Genomic DNA, 12,239 nt, shown 5'->3' with positions numbered 1-12,239 from the left:
AACACCATCACTATATTGCTTACCCTTATCTAGTCCTTTCCGGTCTTTTATACTATACAGGTAGTGGCAAGGGACTGAAATGGGACTGGACCCTCTTATTAGTTTAGTCATATGGTATGGTGACATCACTAACCTCTTATTGCAGTAATGGTTCATTCAAGACAACTAGGAACTCGGGAAAAAACAAGGTCGAATCATGACGTCAGTCATTTTCAGGTCAGAGCTCTGGAAAGATGCCTGAGTTCCCGACTTGAAATTCTAAGTTGGATGACCGTTCAAAACAAATTTTACCAGTCGGAGCTTGTTTTCTTCCAGAGTTTCCAGTTGTCTTGAACGAACTGAAGTTGGTAGTCTGAGATTTTCCAGTTCTGAGTTGCCAGTTCCCAGTTGTTTTGAACGCGGCATAAAAGCATGCTGCTTCAGATAGTAGTACTGGAAGGAGATTGGATTTGAGACTGAGGCCGATATTGTTCATGTTCCCCGGCTCAGTCGCTGCATGCATCAACCAATGTCTGCGTGCCACGTCATTGACTGTGCAGTTGGGCACCAGATAATTGCTGTGTTCAAAACAACTGGGAACTGGGAACTCGGAAATCTCAGACTTCCGACTTTAGTGCGTTTAAAACAACTGGGAACTGAAAAAAAACCCAGCTCCGGCTGGGAAATTTGAATAGTCATGCAACTCGGATTTCCAACTCGGGAACTCAGGCCTCTTTCTAGAGCTCCGACTTTCCGACCTGAAGATCACTGACGTCATGATTCTACCTTTTTTCTGAGTTTCCAGTTTGTTTGAAAAGCGGCGTGCTATAACATATGGGTCGCGTTACCCTGCTCAGACCTTGCATGCATCAACCAATGGTTGCTTGCCACGTCATCGACTGTGATATCGACTGTGTCATCGACTGTGTCATCAACTGACGAATTGCTATAACATAATGATGTGGTTAGCTGATACTTAAAATACCTATCCAGGTGTTGTAAGATATGGAATGAATCAGCAACGCATGAACAGAGGAACGTGCCGTTCATAAGGTTTAACTGTGAGGGGAGTCTGCTATTTTATTACAGTACCCAAAAATCATTCTGCATTTTTTTGGGGGTAATAAAGATACAGTTTATGTATTTGGGTAAAAAATGTACTGCATGTGCGCTTGATTGAAGTGAACCCATGTATTAATATACAGTGTATTCGAAAAGTATACTTTTTCCACATTTTGTTACATTACAGCCTTATTCTAAAATGTATTAAATTACTTTTTTTCCTCATTAATCTACACAGAATACCTTATAAATGACAAACCGAAAACAGGTTTTTAGCCATTTTTGCGAATGTATAAAAAATAAAAAACAGAAATACTTTATTTACATAAGTATTCAGACCCTTTGCTATGAGACTCGAAATTGAGCTCAGGTGCATCCTGTTTCCATTGATCATCCTTAAGATGTTTCTACAACTTGATTGGAGTCCACCTGTGGTACATTCAATTGATTGTACATGATTTGGAAAGGCACACATCTATCTATATAAGGACCCACAGTTGACACTGCATGTCAGAGCAAAAACCAAGCCAGGCGGTCAAAGGAATTGTCCGTAGAGCTCCGAGACAGGATTGTGTTGAGGCACAGATCTGGGGAAGGGTACCATTTTTTTTTGCAGCATTCTTAAATGGAAGAAGTTTGGAACCAGCAAGACTCTTCCTAGAGCTGGCCACCCGGTCAAATCGGGGGAGAAGGGCCTTGGTAACGGAGGTGATCAAGAACCTGATGGTCACTCTGACAGTGCTCCAGAGTTCCTCTGTAGACATGGGAGAACCTTCCAGAAGGACAACCTTCTGCACCAATCAAGCCTTTATGGTAGAGCGGCCAGACGGAAGTCACTCTTCAGTAAAAGGCACATGACAGCCTGCTTGGAGTTTGCCAAAAGGCACCTAAAGACTCTCATACCATGAGAAACAAGATTCTCTGGTTTGATGAAACCAAGATTGAACTCTTTGGCCTGAATGTCAAGCGTCATGTCTGGAGGAAACCTTGCATCATCCCTACGGTGAAGCATGGTGGTGGCAGCATCATGCTGTGGGGATGTTTTTCAGAGGCAGGGACTTGGAGACTAGTCAGGATAGAGGGAAAGATGAATGGAGCAAAGTTCAGAGAGATCGTTGATGAAAACCTGCTCCAGAATGCCCAGGACCTCAGACTGGGGCGAAGGTTCACCTTCCAACAGGAGGTGAACAAAACAACGCAGGAGTGGCTTTGGGACAAGTCTTTGAATGTTCTTGAGTGGCCCAGACCCCGGACTTGAACCTCATCTAACATCTCTGGAGAGACCTGAAAATAGCTGTGCAGCAACGATCCTCATCCAACTTGACAGAGTTAAAAAAATATATATATATATATTTCACCTATATTTAACCCGGTAGGCAAGTTTAGAACAAGTTCTCATTTACAACTGCGACCTGGCCAAGATAAAGCAAAGCAGTTCGACACATATAACAACACAGAGTTACACATGGATTAAAACAAACATACAGTCAATAATACAGTAGAAAATAAGTCTATATACAATGTGAACAAATGAGGTGAGACAAGGGAGGTAAAGGCAATAAATAGGCCATGGTGGCGAAGTAAATACAATATAGCAATTAAAACACTGGAATGGTAGATTTGACAGTAGATGAGTGTGCAAAGTAGAAATACTGGGGTGCAAAGGAGCAAAATAAATAAATAAATAAATACAGTAGGGGAAGCGGTAATTACTAAATTACTTCCGGCGCCGACCGAGATGGCCGCCTCGCTTCGCGTTCCTTGGAAAATATGCAGTATTTTGTTTTTTTATGTGTTATTCCTTACATTGGTACCCCAGGTAATCTTAGGTTTCATTACATACAGTCGGGAGGAACTACTGAATATAAGAGCAACGTCAACTCACCATCGTTCCAACCAGGAATATGACTTTCCCGAAACGGATCCAGTGTTTTGCCTTCCACCCAATACAATGGATCTGATCCCAGCCGGCGACCCTATGCGACGCCGTAAAAGGGGCAAACGTAGCGGTCTCCTGGTCAGGCTTCGGAGACGGGCACATCGCGCTCTACTCCCTAGCATACTACTCGCCAATGTCCAGTCTCTTGACAATAAGGTTGATGAAATCCGAGCACGGGTAACATTCCAGAGAGACATCAGAGATTGTAACGTTCTCTGCTTCACGGAAACATGGCTAACTCAAGAGACGCTAACGGAGTCGGTGCAGCCAGCTGGTTTCTTCACGCATCGCGCCGACAGAAACATACATCTTTCTGGTAAGAAGAGGGGCGGGGGTGTATGCCTTATGATTAACGAGACGTGGTGTGATCATAACAACATACAGGAACTCAAGTCATTCTGTTCACCTGATCTAGAACTCCTCACAATCAAATGTCGACCGCATTATCTACCAAGGGAATTCTCTTCGATTATAATCACAGCCGTATATATTCCCCCCCAAGCAGACACATCGATGGCCCTGAACGAACTTTATCTGACTCTTTGTAAACTGGAAACCACACACCCTGAGGCTGCATTCATCGTAGCTGGGGATTTTAACAAGGCTAATCTGAAAACAAAACTCCCTAAATTCTATCAGCATATCGATTGTGCTACCAGGGCTGGTAAAACCTTGGATCATTGTTGTACTAACTTCCGCGACGCATATAAGGCCCTCCCCCGCCCTCCTTTCGGAAAAGCTGACCACGACTCCATTTTGTTGCTTCCAGCCTACAAACAGAAACTAAAACAACAAGCTCCCTCGCTCAGGTCTGTTCAACGCTGGTCCGACCAATCTGATTCCACGCTTCAAGACTGCTTCGATCACGCGGATTGGAATATGTTCCGCATTGCGTCCAACAACAACATTGACGAATATGCTAATTCGGTGAGCGAGTTCATTAGAAAGTGCATTGACGATGTCGTACCCACAGCAACGATTAAAACATTCCCAAACCAGAAACTGTGGATTGACGGCAGCATTCGCGTGAAACTGAAAGCGCGAACCACTGCTTTTAACCAGGGCAAGGTGACCGGAAACATGACCGAATACAAACAGTGTAGCTATTCTCTCCGCAAGGCAATCAAACAAGCTAAGTCCCAGTACAGAGACAAAATTGAGTCGCAATTCAACAGCTCAGACACAAGAGGTATGTGGCAGGGTCTACAGTCAATCACGGATTACAAAAAGAAAACCAGCCCCGTCGCGGACCAGGATGTCTTGCTCCCAGACAGACTAAATAACTTTTTTGCTCGCTTTGAGAACAATACAGTGCCACTGACACGGCCCGCTACCAAAACCTGCGGGCTCTCCTTCACTGCAGCCGAGGTGAGTAAAACATTTAAACGTGTTAACCCTCGCAAGGCTGCAGGCCCAGACGGCATTCCCAGCCGCGTCCTCAGAGCATGCGCAGACCAGCTGGCTGGTGTGTTTACGGACATATTCAATCAATCCTTATCCCAGTCTGCTGTTCCCACATGCTTCAAGAGGGCCACCATTGTTCCTGTTCCCAAGAAAGCTAAGGTAACTGAGCTAAACGACTACCGCCCCGTAGCACTCACTGGTCATCATGAAGTGCTTTGAGAGACTAGTCAAAGACCATATCACCTCCACCCTACCGGACACCCTAGACCCACTCCAATTTGCTTACCGACCCAATAGGTCCACAGACGACGCAATCGCAACCACACTGCACACTGCCTTAACCCATCTGGACAAGAGGAATACCTATGTGAGAATGCTGTTCATCGACTACAGCTCAGCATTTAACACCATAGTACCCTCCAAACTCGTCATCAAGCTCGAGACCCTGGGTCTCGACCCCGCCCTGTGCAACTGGGTCCTGGACTTCCTGACGGGCCGCCCCCAGGTGGTGAGGGTAGGTAACAACATCTCCACCCCGCTGATCCTCAACACTGGGGCCCCACAAGGGTGCGTTCTGAGCCCTCTCCTGTACTCCCTGTTCACCCACGACTGCGTGGCCATGCACGCCTCCAACTCAATCATCAAGTTTGCGGATGACACTACAGTGGTAGGCTTGATTACCAACAACGACGAGACGGCCTACAGGGAGGAGGTGAGGGCCCTCGGAGTGTGGTGTCAGGAAAATAACCTCACACTCAACGTCAACAAAACAAAGGAGATGATTGTGGACTTCAGGAAACAGCAGAGGGAGCACCCCCCTATCCACATCGACGGGTCAGTAGTGGAGAAGGTGGAAAGTTTTAAGTTCCTCGGTGTACACATCACGGACAAACTGAATTGGTCCACCCACACAGACAGCGTTGTGAAGAAGGCGCAGCAGCGCCTCTTCAACCTCAGGAGGCTGAAGAAATTCGGCTTGTCACCAAAAGCACTCACAAACTTCTACAGATGCACAATCGAGAGCATCCTGTCGGGCTGTATCACCGCCTGGTACGGCAACTGCTCCGCCCACAACCGTAAGGCTCTCCAGAGGGTAGTGAGGTCTGCACAACGCATCACCGGGGGCAAACTACCTGCCCTCCAGGACACCTACACCACCCGATGTCACAGGAAGGCCATAAAGATCATCAAGGACAACAACCACCCAAGCCACTGCCTGTTCACCCCGCTATCATCCAGAAGGCGAGGTCAGTACAGGTGCATCAAAGCAGGGACCGAGAGACTGAAAAACAGCTTCTATCTCAAGGCCATCAGACTGTTAAACAGCCACCACTAACATTTAGCGGCCGCTGCCAACATACTGACTCAACTCCAGCCACTTTAATAATGGGAATTGATGGAAATTATGTAAAAATGTACCACTAGCCACTTTAAACAATGCCACTTAATATAATGTTTACATACCCTACATTACTCATCTCATATGTATATGTATATACTGTACTCTATATCATCTACTGCATCTTGCCATCTTTATGTAATACATGTATCACTAGCCACTTTAAACTATGCCACTTTATGTTTACATACCCTACATTACTCATCTCATATGTATATACTGTACTCTATACCATCTACTGCATCTTGCCAATGCCGTTCTGTACCATCACTCATTCATATATCTTTATGTACATATTATTTATCCCTTTACACTTGTGTGTATAAGGTAGTAGTTGTGGAATTGTTAGGTTAGATTACTTGTTGGTTATTACTGCATTGTCGGAACTAGAAGCACAAGCATTTCGCTACACTCGCATTAACATCTGCTAACCATGTGTATGTGACAAATAAAATTTGATTTGATTTGATTTGGTAGTAGTTTGGGCTATTTATAGATGGGCTATGTACAGGTGCAGTGATCTGTGAGCTGCTCTGACAGCTGTTGCTTAAAGCTAGTGAGGGAGATAAGTGTTTCCAGTTTCAGGGATTTTTGTAGTTCGTTCCAGTCATTGGCAGCAGAGAACTGGATGGAGAGGCGACCAAAGGAGGAATTGGCTTTGGGGGTGACAAGTGAGATATACCTGCTGGAACATGTGCTACGGGTGGGTGCAGCTATGGTGACCAGAGAGCAGAGATAAGGCGGGACTTTACCTAGCAGGGTCTTGTAGATGACCTGGAGCCAGTGGGTTTGGCAACGAGTATGAAGCGAGGGCCAGCCAACGAGAGCATACAGGTCGCAGTGGTGGGTAGTATATGGGGCTTTGGTGACAAAAAGGATGGCACTGTGATAGACTGCATCCAATTTGTTGAGTAGGGTGTTGGAGGCTATTTTGTAAATGACATCGCCAAAGTTGAGGATCGGTAAGATGGTCAGTTTTACAAGGGTATGTTTGGCAGCATGAGTGAAGGATGCTTTGTTGCAAAATAGGAAGCCAATTCTAGATTTAACTTTGGATTGGAGATGTTTTATGTGAGTGGAAGGAGAGTTTACAGTCTAGCCAGACACCTAGGTATTTGTAGTTGTCCACATATTCTAAGTCAGAACCGTCCAGAGTAGTGATGCTGGACGGGCGGGCAGGTGCAGGCAGCGATCGGTTGAAGAGCATGCATTTAGTTTTATTGGTATTAAAGAGCAGTTGGAGGCCACGGAAGGAGAGTTGTATGGCATTGAAGCTCATCTGGAGGGTTGTTAACACAGTGTCCAAAGAAGGGCCAGAAGTATACAGAATGGTGTCATCTGCGTAGAGGTGGATCAGAGACTCACCAGCAGCAAGAGCAACATCATTGATATATACAGAGAAGAGAGTCGGCCCAGGAATTGAACCCTGTGGCACACCCATAGAGACTGCCAGAGGCCCGGACAACAGGCCCTCAGATTTGACACACTGAACTCTGTCGGAGAAGTAGGTGGTGAACCAAGCAAGGCAATCATTTGAGAAACCAAGGCTGTTGAGTCTGCCGATGAGGATGTGGTGATTGACAGAGTCGAAAGCCTTGGCCAGGTCAATGAATACGGCTGCACAGTAGTGTTTCTTATCGATGGCGGTTAAGATATCGTTTAGAACCTTGAGCGTGGCTGAGGTGTACCCATGACCAGCTCTGAAACCAGATTGCATAGTGGAGAAGGTACGGTGGGATTCGAAATGGTCGGTGATCTGTTTGTTAACTTGGCTTTCGAAGACCTTAGAAAGGCAGGGTAGGATAGATATAGGTCTGTAGCAGTTTGGGTCAAGAGTGTCCCCCCTTTGAAGAGAGGGATGACCGCAGCTGCTTTCCAATCTTTGGGAATCTCAGACAACACGAAAGAGAGGTTGAACAGGCTAGCAGTAGGGGTTGAAACAATTTCGGCAGATAATTTTAGAAAGAAAGGGTCCAGATTGTCTCGCCCGGATGATTTGTGGGGGTCCAGATTTGCAGAACCAAGAGCTATATCTGTTCCTGGTTCTACATTTCTTGAATGGGGCATGCTTATTTAAGATGGTGAGGAAGGCATTTAAAAAAAAAAAACAGGCATCCTGTACTGACGGGATGAGGTCGATATCCTTCCAGGGTACCCGGGCCAGGTCAATTAGAAAGGCCTGCTCGCTGAAATGTTTCAGGGAGCATTTGATAGTGATGAGTGGAGGTCGTTTGACTGCTGACCCATTACAGATGCAGGCAATGAGGCAGTGATCGCTGAGATCTTGGTTGAAAACAACAGAGGTGTATTTAGAGGGCAAGTTGGTTAGGATGATATCTATGAGGGGTCCCGTGGTTACGGCTTTGGGGTTGTACCTGGTAGGTTAATTGATCATTTGTGTGAGATTGAGGGCTTCAAGTTTAGATTGTAGGATGGCCGGGGTGTTAAGCATGTCACAGTTTAGGTCACCTAGCAGCACGCGCCCTGAAGATAGATGGGGTGCAATCAGTTCACATATGGTATCCAGAGCACAGCTGGGGGCAGAGGGTGGTCTATAGCAGGCGGCAATGGTGAGAGGCTTGTTTTTAGAGAGGTGGATTTTTAAAAGTAGAAGTTCAAATTGTTTCGGTACAGACCTGGATAGTAGGACAGAACTCTGCAGGCTATCTCTGCAGTAGATTGCAACACCGCCCCCTTTGGCCATTCTATCTTGTCTGAAAATGTTGTCGCTGGGATGGAGATTTCAGAGTTATTGGTGGTCTTCCTAAGCCAGGATTCAGACACGGCTAAGACATCCGGGTTGGCAGAGTGTGCTAAAGCAGTGAATAAAACTTAGGGAGGAGGCTTCTAATGTTAACATGCATGAAACCAAGGCTTTTACGGTTACATAAGTCATCAAAAGAGAGCGCCTGGGGAATAGGAGTGGAGCTAGGCACTGCAGGGCCTGGATTCACCTCTACATCACCAGAGGAACAGAGGAGGAGTAGGATAAGGGTACGGCTAAAAGCCATGAGAATTGGACGTCTAGGACGTCCGGAACAAAGAGTAAAAGGAGCAGGTTTCTGGGGGCGATAAAATAGATTCAAGGTATAGTGTACAGACAAAGGTATGGTAGGATGTGAATACAGTGGAGGTAAACCTAGGCATTGAGTGATGATGAAAGAGATATTGTCTCTAGAAACATCATTGAAACCAGGTGATGTCATCGCATGTGTGGGTGGTGGAACTGAAGGGTTGGATAAGGTATAATGAGCAGGGCTAGAGACTCTACAGTGAAATAAGCCAATAAACACTAACCAGAACAGCAATGGACAAGGCATATTGACATTAAGGAGAGGCATGCTTAGCCAAGTGATCATAAGGGTAGTGAGTAGTAAGGTTGGTTGGGGTCACGGCGATTCAGACAGCTAGCCGAGCCATGGGTAGCAAGCTAGCAGAAGATGGAGGTCTGTTTTTAGCCACCCCGTGCGTTTCCGTCGGTAGATTAGTGGGTTCCGTGTGGTAGAGGGGACCAATACAATTGTCAAAATAGTTATAGTTATAGTGGCCCAAGAAGATTGTTCGATAGACCTGTTCAGATAGCAGCCGATATGCTCAAGACAGCTAACGATTAGCGGGCCGCAGTTAGCAGATGGGCGTTCAGGTTACGTCACGATGGAGGGGCCAGTTGAATAACTCCCTCGGACAGATAACATCGGTATTCCAGTCGTGAAGGCCCGGTGGGGCTCCGCATCGGCAGTAAAACGGGTCTGGATAGGTGATTGTAGCCCAGGAGTGGCTGATGGAACTCTTCAGCTGGCTAGCTCCAGGATAATTGGTGTTCGCTCCAGAATCGACGTTAGCCAATAGTCACTCGAATAGCAGCTAGTTAGCTGCAAGATCCAGGTGTAAATGTCCAGAGCTTGCGGTAGAAATCCGGGGATATGGAGAGAAAATAGGTCCGGTATGCTCTGGTCTGAGTCGCGTTTCCGAGCTAAAGGATAGCTGATGACCGCTAGCCGTGGTTAGCTGAATACTAACGTTAGCTAGTGAGCTGGCTAACTTCTGGCTAGCTTCTGTTGTGGATTTCGGATACGAGGTGAATAATACTTTTGGAAAAAACTGATCCGCACCACATTTGGTGAGGCGGGTTGCAGGAGAGTGTTTTGAAGTTGAGTTTTTAGAAAAAAGATATAAAAAGATATGTGAAGAAAAAGACTAAAAGATACAAAACATATATACACGGGACAAGGACAAAGGACGTCTGACTGCTACGCCATCTTGGAAACCTTGAAGAAGCTATAGAAATAGAATATAAATGTAATAGAAGCGTTGTTTCTTGTACTATTGTCTCTTGTGTCTTTAGAGGACTGTTTCACTTTGATGTCCTTTTTCTTCTCTTTGAAGAGGATCTGTAGAGAAGAACGGGAGAAACTCCCCAAATACAGGTATGCCATGATTGTAGCGTCATACCCAAGAAGACTCGAGGCTGTAATCGCTGCCAAAGCTCCTTCAACAAAGTACTGTGTAAAAGGTCTGAATACTTATGTACATTTCATATTTAATTTTTTGATTTTAGAAATGTGCAAAACATTAAAAAAAAACAGTTTTTGCTTTGTCATTGTGGGGTATTGTGTGTAGATTGATGAGGGATAAAACTATTTAATCAATTTTATAATAAGGCTGTAACGTAACAAAATGTGGAAAAAGTCAAGGTGTCTGAATACAGGCTAATTACCTGTGAAACTGAGACAGTCAGAATATGTTCTGTGAGTCGTTAAAGGATAGTGCACCCAAATTACATAAATACGTATTGGTTTCCTTACCCTGTCAGCAGTCTATGGACAAGGTATGACAGCAAGGTATGACAGCAATCAATGCTTTGGTTTTGTTTACCTGGCCACTGTTTCCAAATGTAAACTTTTAAAATTAGGCCTAGATTCAATCAGATCAAGCGCAAGCGTTAACTGGCGATAGCTGACACCCGCATAGTTGGTGTTTTGGCAGTGTCGGAGGTGGAACTGCGTTGGACCTGTCAAATCGTTGAGCAGCTGCTCTTGTGATCATTGTCACAAAGCCACACCCGCCCCACTCACGTTAGAAGTTCAGAACGAGAAAGTGTAGGCTATATAGAAATAATGAAGCTCAATTGAAAATAAGTTATCAAAATAATAAGGATTTCTATCAGCCTAATCGAGGTGTATATTACAAGTAACAGCCGCACACAAGCCTAAGATCACCATGTGCAATGCCAAGCGTCGGCTGGAGTGCTGTAAAGCTCGCCCCTATAGGATTCTGGAGTAGTGGAAATGCAGTCTCTGTCGTGATTAATCACGCCTCACCATCTGGCAGTCCGACGGACAAATCTGGGTTTGGCGGATGCCAGGAGAAGCTACCTGCCCGAATGCATAGTGCCAACTGTAAAGTTTGGTGGAGGAGGAATAATGGTCTGGGTCTGTTTTTCATGGTTCAGGCTAGGTCCCTTAGTTCCAGATAAGGAACATATTTAACGCTACAGCATACAATGACATTCCAGATGATTCTGTGCTTCCAACTTTGTGGCAACAGTTTGTTTCACCATGACAATGTCCTGTTGCAGATGACAATGCCCTCGTGCACATAGCGAGGTCCATACAGAAATGGTTTGTCGAGATCGGTGCGGAAGAACTTGACTGGCCTGCACAGAGCCCTGATCTCAACCCCATCGAACACCTTTGGGATGAATTGGAAGGTCGACTGACAGGCCTAATTGTCCAACATCGGTGCTCAACCTCACTAATGCTCTTGTGGCTGAATGGAAGCAAGTCCCCGCAGCAATGTTCCATCTAGTGGAAAGCCTTCCCAGAAGAGTGGAGGCTATTATAGCAGTAAAGGGGAATCAACTCCATATTAATGGTCATCATTTTGGAATGCGATATTCGATGAGCAGGTGTCCACATACTTTTGGTCATGTACTGTATGGGCTGCAAAAAAAATCCTGTAATTTGTGTGATATGTTATGAGCGCTACTTTCAAAACTACAGGCTGAAATTACACAAAACCTTTATAACACATCTTTAAGATCCTGTTCAATCTCTTTAAATAGCTGCTGCTAACCAAAAAACTATGGAAGTCAATGACAGGGGCAAGATCTTCAAGTTCAAAATTAATGAATCAATTTCTCACCCCAACCCTGGTCATAACAACACAAACACATCCCAATAAAGCTATGTCAACCATCAGGAGTGCCACTTCATGAGTTGGTTTTATAAATTACATACAGTTGAAGTCGGAAGTTTACATACACCGTAGCCAAATACATTTAAACTCAGTTTTCACAATTACTGACATTTAATCAAAATAAAAATTCCCTGTCTTAGGTCCGTTAGGATCACCACTTTATTTTAAGAACGTGAAATGTCATAATAATAGTAGAGAGAATTATGTATTTCAGCTTTCATTTCTTTCATCACATTCCCAGTGGGTCAGAAGTGTACA

The sequence above is a fragment of the Salvelinus namaycush genome, chromosome 42, assembly GCF_016432855.1.
Source record: "Salvelinus namaycush isolate Seneca chromosome 42, SaNama_1.0, whole genome shotgun sequence".
In the NCBI taxonomy this organism is placed as follows: domain Eukaryota; kingdom Metazoa; phylum Chordata; class Actinopteri; order Salmoniformes; family Salmonidae; genus Salvelinus; species Salvelinus namaycush.
Note: the sequence above shows the minus strand (reverse complement) of the source record.